This window comes from Macaca thibetana, chromosome 12, assembly GCF_024542745.1.
Source record: "Macaca thibetana thibetana isolate TM-01 chromosome 12, ASM2454274v1, whole genome shotgun sequence".
Taxonomy (NCBI): domain Eukaryota; kingdom Metazoa; phylum Chordata; class Mammalia; order Primates; family Cercopithecidae; genus Macaca; species Macaca thibetana.
The window spans coordinates 43,739,136-43,752,130 of NC_065589.1; the positions used below are offsets into that span (position 1 = coordinate 43,739,136).

General features: G+C 35.2%; 1 non-coding gene across 1 annotated transcript; it reads right to left on the bottom strand.

The window, feature by feature from the left end:
• Positions 1-1,228: 1,228 nt before the first annotated feature.
• LOC126933258 (U7 small nuclear RNA) lies at positions 1,229-1,290 on the bottom strand. Its single transcript, XR_007718498.1, has one exon. It is a non-coding gene; the product is annotated as a U7 small nuclear RNA (small nuclear RNA).
• Positions 1,291-12,995: the final 11,705 nt, after the last annotated feature.

A 12,995-nucleotide genomic window follows, 5' to 3' on the forward strand; every position in this document is an offset into this window, starting at 1 on the left:
TCCTGGTTAATGTGGTGAAACCCCATCTCTACTAAAAAAAAAAAAAAAAAAAAAATTAGCTAGGCATGGTGGCGTGTGCCTGTAATCCCAGCTACTTGGGAGGCTGAGGCAAAAGAATCACTTGAACCAGGGCTTCAGAGGTTTCAGTGAGCTGAGATCGCGCCACTGTGCTCCAGCCTAGTGACAGGGCGAGACTCTGTCTTTAAAAAAAAAAAAAAGAAGTAGAAGCAAACTAGATGTGGTAAAATACATTCTACATACATTTAAACTTCATCTGGGTGAACTCTGATAGCTAGAAAGTCAGTCTGATAAACTGACAGGATTTTCTTTCTCATTTTATTTTTTTAAAAAATGTTGTTTCTCTAGTTGGATACTTCAAGGATTTCAGAGTGCTTAAGAGATGTATCAGAATATTACCTGTCCTTTGTGATGTCCTTAGCATCACAAGTTTTTCCTGCTGAGACCACTGAAGGCAGCCACCCTGTGTACGTAAACAGGTTTACTTGTCTCAATCCCTTGTCAAACTGCCATCTCGAAGTTTCCTTTTCTCTCAAAAGCCTCTGCCTCGCTCCAACATTCTGCTCTTTGAGTCTTTCTTTTGATGCCCTTTGGTCTCCACATTGTATCTTGTGGCTACACCATGAATAGCTATTCTTTGAACCTCTTCCTTAGCTGCTGATGGCTCAGCTGTGCACAATTTAGGGTTGTGCAGGCTATTAAAGGGTGGGCAGCATCTTTAGAGTGATTCATGGACCTCGTCATAAGTAACAATAAGTGTGTGAGGAGGGAGTTGGGAGTCGAGTACCACAGGAATCTTCACTGGGTGGCAGGTGTTAAGAGGCCTGAGGAGGTGGATGAGGATTTTTATTATTATCTTACTAGGCTTTATGTTGGGTGGTTGTGCTTCCATAGAAATGTTCACAATGCTCTTATTGCTTGAATCAAGGTTAAATAGACAAATACATAGTAATGTCCCTGGCCTCTTAGTTAAAGCTCTCCTTAGGTCCTTTCTAACAACCAGCTACATAGAACAATATGATTTCCCTGGGTTTATAATGGTCAATAGCTATTGAATTCATGTAAGAATTTCAATTGGGATATGCTCTGCCAAATATTTACAGTATATGCTGAAAAGAAGGATTTACATGTTTCTTTTGATCTTCAAATATGTGTGTGTGTGTGTGTGTATATATATATATATTCTTTTTTATTTCTTTTTTATTTTTTAGGGGGCTTTCTGGCAAAAATTGGAAAGCCTGCTAAACAAATTTTAGAAGAGCTGTAACACTATATATATATATACACACAGAGACATATATATATAATATATATGGTAAAAATTAAAATAACATACATAGTCTCTACTAAAATAGAATAATAGAAAACTAACAATAAAAAAACCCCAGAAGACTTGACTTGTATATAAAAAAGAAGAAAAAAGTTAAAAAGATATCATCAGACTTTGCAAGATGTCGATACTAATTTGTCGAAAAATTAGAGGATGTGAAAGAAGGAGCTCAAACTAACAATTAAAATGGGGAATAATTGGCAAAATTGAAGTTTTTGTATTAAAAAAACAGTTTAAAGAGGAAGATGCAATTATTCGTAGGCTTCAATGAGCTTGTCACATTGCAGGCATCCCAGACATATGTAAATCCATTTATTTAAATAAATTTGTTTGCTACTACTGTTTGCTAGGCACCACACGGGGTGTGTGAGAATGCAAAGATGAATCATACATATAACCTGTCTTAAGAAAGCTGTCAGGGATGGGTGCGGCGGCTCACGCCTGTAATTCCAACACTCTGGGAAGCTGAGGTGGGAGGACTGCTTGAGCCCAGGTGTTCAAGATCATAGTTAGACCTCATCTCTATTGAAATAAATAAATAATAAATAAATAAGAGTGTAAAATACTTAGAATTGTAACTAGCAATTAGTGAGAGCTCAATATGTGTTAGCTGACACTGATTTCTCCAGTGGTTGCATAGAAATGTGACAGAAGGCAGGTGAATCATGAGGTCAGGGGATCGAGACCCTCCTGGCTAACATGGCGAAACCCCGTATCTACTAAAAATAAAAAAATTAGCCAGGCGTGGTAGCCGGCACCTGTAGTCTCAGTTACTCGGGAGCCTGAGGCAGGAGAATCGCTTGAACCTGGGAGGCGGAGGTTGCAGTGAGCTGAGATCACGCCACTGCACTCTAGCCTGGGTGACAGAGGGAGGCTCCCATCTCAAGAAAAAAAATAATAAAAAGAAAGAAAAAGAAAAGAAATGTGACACTTGTCACAAGAGACTCTGAGAAGTGTAGTCTTTCTTTGGCTAGCCATGTGTACAACTAAAGTTATGGTTTTCTTACCAAAGAAGAGGAGAATGGATATTGGAGGCAGCTAGCAGTGTATGCCACCCAAGAAAACATTCTATTTAATTCTATTTAATTCAGCCAGTCTTTATGGCTCTTACTGGACATAGCGCTGGTTGTTTATATTTCTCCTCCAAATTGACACCCACACAAGCACAACAGTTTTATCTGCTCTGCTAGGCAAAGAATGGAGTTATTGCCTCTCTGTCTGGGCACATTGTGTCTCAATGTGTCTAATTACATAGCCCATTTGATTCCCTGACATCTAGTTCAAGGATCATAGAATAAGAGAGAGTAAATGCATGTTGAATAATTTAATGAATTCTTGAAGCCTAATATTTTACCTTGTTTATTTTGTAAATTCAAAATATGCTGGGAAGTCTTCCAGGATATTTGAAAAAAAAAGTGGACCACAGCTCATGGCTCAAATGAGGTTGGTGAGCTCTTTTAATCTCTGCTAGCTGAGGTCCTGAGCAGCATGATCATCTAAAATTTGGAAGCGTTAGATGCTACAGTAGAATGGACAGTTTCTGAGTTAGCAGTCCTAGTACAGGACAAGTTGAGTGGTTGTGATGATTAATACTGAGTGTCAACTTGATTGGACTGAAGGATGCAAAGTATTAATCCTGGGTGTATCTGTGAGGGTGTTGCCAAAGGAGATTAACATTTTCGTCAATGGGCTGGGGCAGGCAGACCCACCCTTAATCTGGATGGGCACCATCTCATCAGGTACCAGTGAATATAAAGCAGGCAGAAAAACGTGAAAAGTTGAGACTGGCTTAGTCTCCCAGCCTACCTCTTTCTCCCATGCTGGATGCTTCCTGTCCTCGAACATGAGACTCCAATTCTCAGTTTTGAGGTTCAGACTGACTCTCCTTGCCCCTCAAGCTTGCAGGCAGCCTATTGTGGGACCTTGTGATTGTGTAAGTTAATACTTAATAAACTCCCCTTTATGTGTGTGTGTATATATATATATATATCCTATTAGTTCTGTTACTCTAGAAAACCCTAATACAGTAGTATTATGGGCTAAATTGTGCCCCTTCAAAATTCATGTGTTGAAGTCCTAATCCCTCGTACCTCAGAACATGACTATTTAGAGACAGTTCCTTTAAAGAGTTAATTAGGCTAAAATGAGGTCCTTACAGTGGGTCCTAAGATGACTGGTGTTCTTAAATATAAGAAAAGGAGATTAGGACAAAGATGTACAGAAGGAAGATCATTTTAAGACACAAGGAGATAGCTATCGATAAGCCAATGAGAAGGCTCTCAGAAGAAACCAGCTCTGCTGATGCCTTGATCTCAGACTTCTTGTTTCCAGAATTGTGAGGAAAGAAATTTCCGTGGTTTAAACCACCCAGCCTGTGGTACTTTGTTATGACTGCCCTAGAAAATGCATATCGGGCTTTCTTAAAGTAGCATGGTAAAGCAGAGACCAGGTTAAAGATCATCTTATGACAAGGTAGGGTTTGCTCCAAGAGGGTATTTGTTCAAGGGCTTGGCTTCTAGCCCCCTGGTGTGCTTGGACTAGTGCAGTCACTTCCTAACTGGTCTTCCTGTTTTCATTCTTTTTCTCCTTTCTGTTTTTTTTTTTTTCTTCAAATAACAGCTTCATTGAGATGCAATTCATTTACCATAAAATTTACCCTGTGAGAGTACAAAATTAATAATTTTTGGTATATTCTCAGAGTTGTACAACAATCACTACAATTAATTTTAGGACATTCTCACCACCTCCCTCTCCAAATTCCATACCCATTAGCAGATTCCCCATTTCCTCCCAACCCTTTCGGTTCCCACCCCCAGACCCAATCAACCACTAAGCTACTTTCTGTCTGTATAGATATGCCTATTCTAGATAGTTCATGGAAATGGAATCTTCTAATACGTTGTCTTTTATGACTGGCCTACTTTCATGCTTAGCCCCTTACATCCATACTATCCACACCACACAATGGGATTATTTTTAAGACTTCCTTGCTTAAATCACTTTAATACCTTCTCATGGGAAATTCACAGAATTCTCATAAAGGACGACAGCCTAAAACCCTGTCAGCAATCTGTGCCCACCTCTGTGATCCCATTACTCATTATGCTGTGCCACACAGGGCTTCTATTTGTTTCTCCCACACATCAAGAACATACTGGTCTGAAGGCTTTTTCCATTAGCCATTCCATCTACTTGGGATGCTTTCCTTTCATTCCAGATCACCACAGGATTTATTCTTGCACAGCTCTCAAGTTTTCCTCCCCAGAAATGTCTTACCTGACTGCTCAAGCTACAGTAACTTTGCACCCCTACTTGGGCCTCCATCTACAACCACGGTTTCCTCACTTACTTTTATGTTTAGATAATATTTATGTCTATGAAGGAAATACCTTGCTTATTCATTAGTTATTGTCTGTTTTTGTCCCTATCCCTACACTGTGCAAACATGGGCTCCGTGCAAATTGGAATATTGCCAGTCTTGTTCAGGGCTCTGTATGTGGTGTACGAAAAGCAACTGTTACATAGTAGACGCTCAGTCTACACGGTAAAAGGCCTATGATATCATGCCCTACAAAAATGTGAGTTCAGATGTAGTGTAATTGGGAACTGCTTCCTACCTAGTCCCTGCGCTCAAATAGGAATGGTTCTCCAGTACATTCCTGTCCAAATTTTTCAGGACTGGGCTGAGGAAACAGGCACTAACTGGAGCATTTTCTTGGAATAACTGAGACTGTCCTGGAAGGCTCAATAAGCCAAAGAACCTAGAATTGTCATTAGTATTTAAGCTACATCAGTAGTGCCAAACTGTAGTCAGGTCTAGAAGATTCGAATTGAGAGTTGTGTAGTGAAGATGGCCACAAGGGAGACTATCATGCTTGAAAATTCTCTGACAGGTGATCTTAAGACATAGACACAAGAGGAGGAAAAAATCAATAAAAAGCGAAATAACTAGATGAAAAAATAAAAAAGAATGACAAGAGAAAGAAAAATAGTAAGTATATGACAAAAGATGGGAAGGACTTTTTTTTTGTTTTGAAACGGAGTCTCAGAGCCTCACTCTGTTGTCCAGGCTGGAGTTCAGTGGTGCGCTCTTGGCTCACTGCAACCTCTGTCTCCCAGGTTCAAGCGATTCTCCTGCCTCAGTCTCCTGAGTAGCTGGGATTATAGATGTGTGCCACCATGCCTGGGTAATTTTTTTTGTATTTTTAGTGGAGACGGGGTTTCACCTGTTGGTTAGGCTGGTCTCGAACTGCTGTCCTTGTGACCTGCCCACCTCGGTCTCCTAAAGTGCTGGGATTACAGGTGTGAGTCACCACGCCCAGCCAGGAAGGGCTCTTTTAGCTTATGAGTACTATCTCAAACAGCACTGAGTTTTGTAGTTTGATTGTTTCAAGCCAAGAGAAATTACAGTTTCAATAAGGTTTCCCATTTTCTAGATTTCTCAGATATTTCTAAACATCCCACCATAAGTAACCACAGAACATTAACTACAGAGTGAATTGTTCCAAGATTCTTGCAGAATTTGGCTTTCAATCACCTTTAAGTGTAGAGTACATTTAAAATTAAATAATCCATGAAGTCATCTAGAAAATAAGAAAACATGTGATTACCATGCATTTATTAGTGAGCCACAGATTCCTTGCTGTTTCAAGCCAGTATGACTACATGCAAGGAAGTCTTTTGTGATAATTCAGCTGTAATAACATGCCTCATTTAGAATGTATTAGGAATATACTTCTCTTACTGCTGATTTTAAAAAGAAAGAATATATCAGGAAATTATCATTCATTTGAGTTTATTAGAAAATTTTGAATCAATTACACCCAATTGCAATTAAATTCCTCCAATTTATCATGCTATACCTTGCATGAGTGGTCAAAGCGGACATAGTATACAAAGTATATAACACAAGGATAGTTTGAGTAACATGGTGGAAAGACGGTATCACACAATTGTAAACACCCTGGGATCAAGATCAAATTCTAATGATTTGCACAGCTAAGGGACCTTGTGGTGTAACACATGGTCTGATTTCCGCTTGTCCTGCATTATGTGTTAGAAAAGGTTTGTGAAGGAATTCATCAATTTTGTAGCTTGCTTTATTTAGGCTCTGCACAGAGCATCTATACTGTACGATTGTTCACTTTGTTTATCTTGTGCAGCTGTTTGCTAGAGAAACATAAGGAGGGGTTTTGAAAACAATTACTTTTTAAAAGAGATTGGGGGTTAGGAATGCTTTGGAGATGTTCGTGAATCTTCTCATTTGAATGTAAAAGAGCTTTGAACAGCTAGTTCATTGTTAGGTGGTGTGATTATGACTGGGGTACCTTTGTGTGTGTGAAACTACCAAGTTCTTCTTACAAGACCTTCCAAGCAGAAAATAACCTTTTCATTTCCTGTCCTTTACCTCCCAGAATGGGGGAGGGGATTTGCAAATAAACCCAGCTTCATGAAAATCCAAGAATTTATGGTTTAATTGGTTCTTTGAATTGGCCACATCTAACTACAGGAAGAAGAGTGATCTCTTCACCAAAACATCTAGAGTTCAGATTGCTTTTCTAGACATTTAAGTGATCAGATCATATCCTTTTGCTTTAATCGTCAACAGTATTTAATAAGGAAAACATAAAATATAAACAAAGATATAATATAAATATAGAACAAATCCAAACAAATGATAATATTGATGGAAAGATTAGAAATACCATTGTTTATTTGATCCTCTCATCACATTCTTTCTTTGAATATACCTGCATCATCTAATTCTCCTGAAGTTCTTTTTTGGAGGTACTTTTTCTTCATGATCTTTCTTCTGAGTCTTACTGTTTGTATTAGATTGCAATTTATATTTCATCATCTATTAACTTTATATGTTTATTGAAACTGTAGGGAAATATCTGAATAATATAGTAAATTCTTTTTTTTTTTTTTGGCAAACTTGATAGATTTGGCACAAGTTACCAGAACTTATAAACATGGCCAAAATGGTCCTTTTAGTGGTCACTCAAAGAGACATTCGTGTTTTTTTTTTGCTATTTTATGGGGTTTAACATATACTATAAATGCATAGATACTAATGATAGAGTTCAAAGACTCTGATGAATGTGTACCCATATAATAACCAACTCAATGAAGATTTAGAACATTTCCATCACCCCAGGAAGCTCCCTTGTGATTCATTTCCCATTTCTCTCCATTCTCCCTTACAACCACCCCACACAACTACTATTCTGGTGTCTATCATCAGGTTTTTGTTTTGCCTCTTCTGGAACTTTAGATCAATGGAATCATACTTTTTGTTTGGCTTCTTTATTTCCACATGATTTTGAGATTCATCCATGTTGTCTGTGTCAGTGATTTGTTTCTTCTAATGGCATGAGTGTATCAGTTTGTTAACCTTTTGCTTGTTCATAGGCATTTGGGCTATTTCCAGTTTGGCCTATTGTAAATATAAAGTTGCTATAAACATTTCTGTACAAACTTTTGTAGAAATATGTTTTCATTTCTTTTGGGTAAATAAATAGCTGGAACTAGAATGGTTGGGTCGCTGGGTTGTATATGTTTACCTTTATAAAAAATTACCAAATACTTTTCCAAAGTGATGATACCATTTTTCACTTCTACCTGCAACATATTAATCAGTTGTTTTACAGCATAATACTTGGTAGAGAAATCTTTTAATTTTAGCCATTGTGGCAGGTAGGCAGGAACAGTTTATTGTAGTTTTAATTTGCATTTTCCTGGCAACTGATAATGTTGAAAACATTTTGTGTACATATTGGTCATTTTTATATCTTTTTTTATGAAGTGTCTTTCCCTATTGTTTTTATTTGGGTATCTGTTTTATCACTGGGCTACACAAATTTTATAAATTTCCTAGATACAATCCTTCACACATGTAGGTATTATGAATTTCACCCTATCTGTGGCTAGCTTATTCATTTTACTAGTGATGTATTTTGATGAGCAGTTTTGAATTTTGATGAAGTCTAATTTTTCAAAATTTTCCCTGGTCCATTCTGTCTTGTGTAAAAATTTTTTGTCTACCTTATGTTTGTGAAAATATATGGCAATTTCTTTTATAGAAGCATTATAGTTTTATCTTTAATATTATGTCAATGATTCATCTCAAAATAATTTGTATGTAGAGTTTGAAGTAGGAGTCAAGGATCAATTTTCTTCCTATATGGATACCCGGTTGTTTCAGCCCCATTTGTTGAAGAGACTTTCCTTTGGTGGCCAAAAGTATTGTTTGGCACATACGTAAAAACCAGTTCACCATATGATGGTGGGCCTCTTTCCAGATTCTGTTGTATTTTGTGTATTCTTATGTCATTGCAACAATTAGTTGATATTGTAGTTTTATAGTAAATCTTGGAATTAGGTAGTGTAAGTCCTCCAACTTTATTCTACTTTTTCAAGATTGTTTTGGCTATCCTAGCTCTTTTCATTTTTACATAAATTTTGAAAATTAGCTTGTCAGTTTCTACAAAAACTTGTTAGGATTTTCATTGAGATTCCATGAATCTAAAGACCAATTTAGTGAGAAGTGCATCTTAATATTGTTTATCTCAATCAATAAACATGGGCCATCTCACTATTTATTTGAGTCTTCATTAATTTCTCTCAACATTGTTTGGTAGTATTCAGAGTAAATGTCTTGGACAGCTTATATTCAACTTATTCCTGGGTTTTTTGATGGTTTTATGGTTTTTTGATACTATTATAAATGGTGCTTTTGAATTCCATTTTTCATTTGTTTGTTGCCAGCATATAGAAACACAATGGCTTTTATTGTCCTTGTATCCTGCAAATGTACTAAATTTTGTTACTAGATTTCATAGATTATTTTGGGTTACTTAGGAATTTTTATGTATACAATTATATTGCCTGCAGATAAGGACAATTTTATTTCTTCCATTCTAGTGTTTATGCATTTTATCTCTTTCTCTTACCTTATTGCATTGCCAAGGACCTCTGGTACAATGTTTAATAAAATAGTGAGAGTGAACATGCTTACTTTGTTACTAATCTTAGAAGGGGGAAAGTATTCAGTCTTTAATCATTAAGTATAATGTTAGTTATAGGTTTTTCATAGATGCCTTTTCCTTTATTAGATTGAGGAAATTTCCTTTTGTTACTAGTTTGCTGAGAGTTTTAATCATGAATGGGTATCAAAATTTGCATTAGCTTTTCCACATCTATTGTGATGTTTGTTGATTTTTTTGAATGTTGAACCAACCTTACATACTTGGATTAAATCCCACTGAGAGGGATATAGATATATATATTAGTATATGTAGTGGTATAAATAGTAATAAGTAGTAATATAGTATAAATAGTAATACTATAAATAGTAATATACAGTAATATAAACAGATATATAAGTATATGCATATTAGTATATACATATACTAATTAGTATATACATATACATATACTAATAGTATGTTAGTATTAGTATATTAGTATATATAAGTATGTATTACTATATATACATATCCTTATAAATAGTAATATAAATAGTAATATCATATAAATAGTATTATAAATAGATATATATCTCTATGTATTAGAATATATGTATCTATATTAGTATATGTACTTATATATCTAATATATATTTACTAATATTTACTAATATTACTAATATTTACTAATAATATTAGTAAATCAAGTATATATAAAATAAAAATTGTATTATATATAAAACTTTTTTGCATCAACATTTATGGGAAATATTGGTCTGTAATTTAGTTTTTAGCAATGATTATTGTCTGGTTTTGATGTAAGTATTATGATGGCCTCATAAAATTAGTTGAGAACTGGTCCCACTTCCTTTCATTTCTTAAAGAGTTTGTGTGACATTGGTGTAATTTTTCCTTAGCTCATTGATAGAATTCACTAGCGAGGTCATTTGGGCTTCTAGTGTTCTTTATAGGAAGGTTTTTAATCATGAGTTTCATTTTTATATTAGATAGAGGACTATTCAGATTTTCTATTTTCTTGTAGCACTTTTGAACACAAATTTTTGTTTTTTAAAAATTCATTTTATCTAGATTGGTGAATTTATTAGCATCATATTGTTTAGAATTATTTTTATCTTTTTAGTATCTGGTAGTTTTTTTTTTATTGCTAATGTTTATTTTATTTCTTTTCCCCCACTATGAGAGGGTCAAGCTAGAGGTTTATCTTGCTTAAAAATTTTTCGGTTATTTGGATCTGTATGCTGATATTTTTCATGAATCAAAGTTGGAAAAAAATTAGCTATTAGTTCTTCATTTTTTTCTACCCCATTCTCTCTCTCACCTCTCCTTTTCTGGCTGCAATCACATGTATTAGACTTCTTGAAACTCACATACATTGGATGCTTTTGATCCATTGTTCAACTTTTTCTAATTTTCTTTTCTTTCTGTGCTTTGTTTTATCTTTAAGTTTGCTGATGTATTCTTTCATTCTGTTCAATCAGCTATTAATCCCATATAATTTTATTTTATTTAATATACTATATTTTTTCAGTTGCATTATTTATATGTTTTGTAACTTTTCAAAATTGCTTCTAAAATTTCCCATAGTTTCACCCATTATGTAGTATGCCCTATACACTGTAACATATTAATCACAGTTATTTTAACTTCCTTGTCCATTTGTTGGTAAATTTCTTTTAACTGACTTTTCCCTTGACTACAGGTCATATTTTCCTATATATTTTTGTTATATTTTGGATATTCTGGGCAATGCATTGTTGAGATGTCGGATTTGTTATTTTTTTCTCTGAAGAGTGTTAATTTATATTCTAGTATGCAGCTAAATTATTGGCAGGTTATTTCAATAAGTGGAGGCTTGGTTTCTCTTTTGGGGGGTAGGTCTATTTTTTGTATTTTCCTTAGTCCTAGAGGGAATTCCTTAGTTTTGGGAAGTAGTTTCTACTCTGAGGCATGACTCTTCTGGGATTTCAATAAAAAGACCAAGGTGTTTATCAAGAACGTCTGACTTAGAAGGATGTGCATCCAAATATCTCTCTTTCCTGTGTTGGGCAGCAGCTGAAAATTCTGGATACATCTTTCAGACTTCCAGATATTGTTTTCTCGTTGAACTGTGCACAGCTTAGGGATCTTTCAGGATTTGGAGGCAATTTACTTGCAATTTTAAAGCTTTCTATTTTCACTCTTTCTTTCTAAAATGTCTCCCAGTTTTACAACTTTTCCAGAAGTACCATTCACCTTTTTCAGACTCTTTGTACCTAAAAGACTGCATGTTTCTGCTTTATTTCTAGACACCATGTGCAGTGTGGACCTGAGTAGTTAACTCAGATGATAAGCTTATTAAATATATATTTCATTTAATATGGTTCCATTTTTTCAAGGGTCAAACCCCCTTCAATTTCTACCTTCTCCCCATTACCTTCAAAATTTTTAAAATATTTTGTACGGAGTTTATAATTGGTATCTGCAAGAAGACTAGTGCTATATAAGCTACCAAAACTGAAACTCCAAAGAAGCGCTTTGTTTGTTTATCCTTGGTAATTTATCTGTATCTGTATCTATAATTAATTACAACCATGTATCGCTTCATGATGGGAATATGTTCTGCGAAGCGTGTCATTAGGTGATTTAGTCATTGTGTGAACATCATAGAGTGTACTTACACAAACCTAGATGGTGTAGCCTACTAAAAACCTAGGCTACGTGATGTAGCCTATTGCTCCCAGCTGCAAATCTGTTGATGTACTGAATATTCTAGGCAATTGTAACACAATGGTATTTGCATATCTAAACATTGTTAAACATAAGATACAATAAAAATGTGGTTTAAAAGATAAAAAATGGTAGGTCTAGGATACATACCATGAATGGAGCTTGTAGGACTGAAAGTTGATCTGGGTGAGTCAGTGAGTGAGTGGTGAATGAATATGAAGGCCTAGGACATTACTGTGCACTACTGGAGACTTTATAAACACTGTACACATAGGCTACACTAAGTTTATAGAATTTTTTTCTTCAGTGATAAATAACTTACTATAACTTTTCACTTTATATTTAAGTTTTTTTAACTTTCTGACATTTCTGTAATAATACTTAGTTTTGTATAATAACACTTATTTTGTATAGCTATACAAAAATATTTTTTTCTTTATATCCATATTCTGTATGTTTTTTTATTTTTCTATTTCTATTTTTATTTTTCACTTAAAATTTTTTTTTTTTGGTAAACACACACACACACACACACACACACACGTACAACATTAGCTTAGGCCTACAGAGGGCCAACATCATTGATATCACTGTCTTCTACCTCTGCATCCCCATTTCATGGGGAATAACCTGCATGTAGCTGTCATCTCCTGTGATAGCAATGATTTTTTCTGGAATGCCTCCTGAAAGACCTTCCTGAGGCTGTTTCACAGTTAACTTTTTAAAAAAGTATTAGGAGTATACTAGTTTTTTAAAATTTTATTTTTTTTTCAATAGCTTTGGGGGTACAGGTGGTTTTGGTTACATAAATAAGTTCTTTCGTGGTGATTTCTGAGATTTTGGTAGAAACTTTCACCCGAGCGGAGTACAGGCAATATGTAGTCTTTTATCCCTCACTCCCCTCCCACTCTTATTCTCCTCAGTTCCCAAAGTCCATATCATTCTTATGT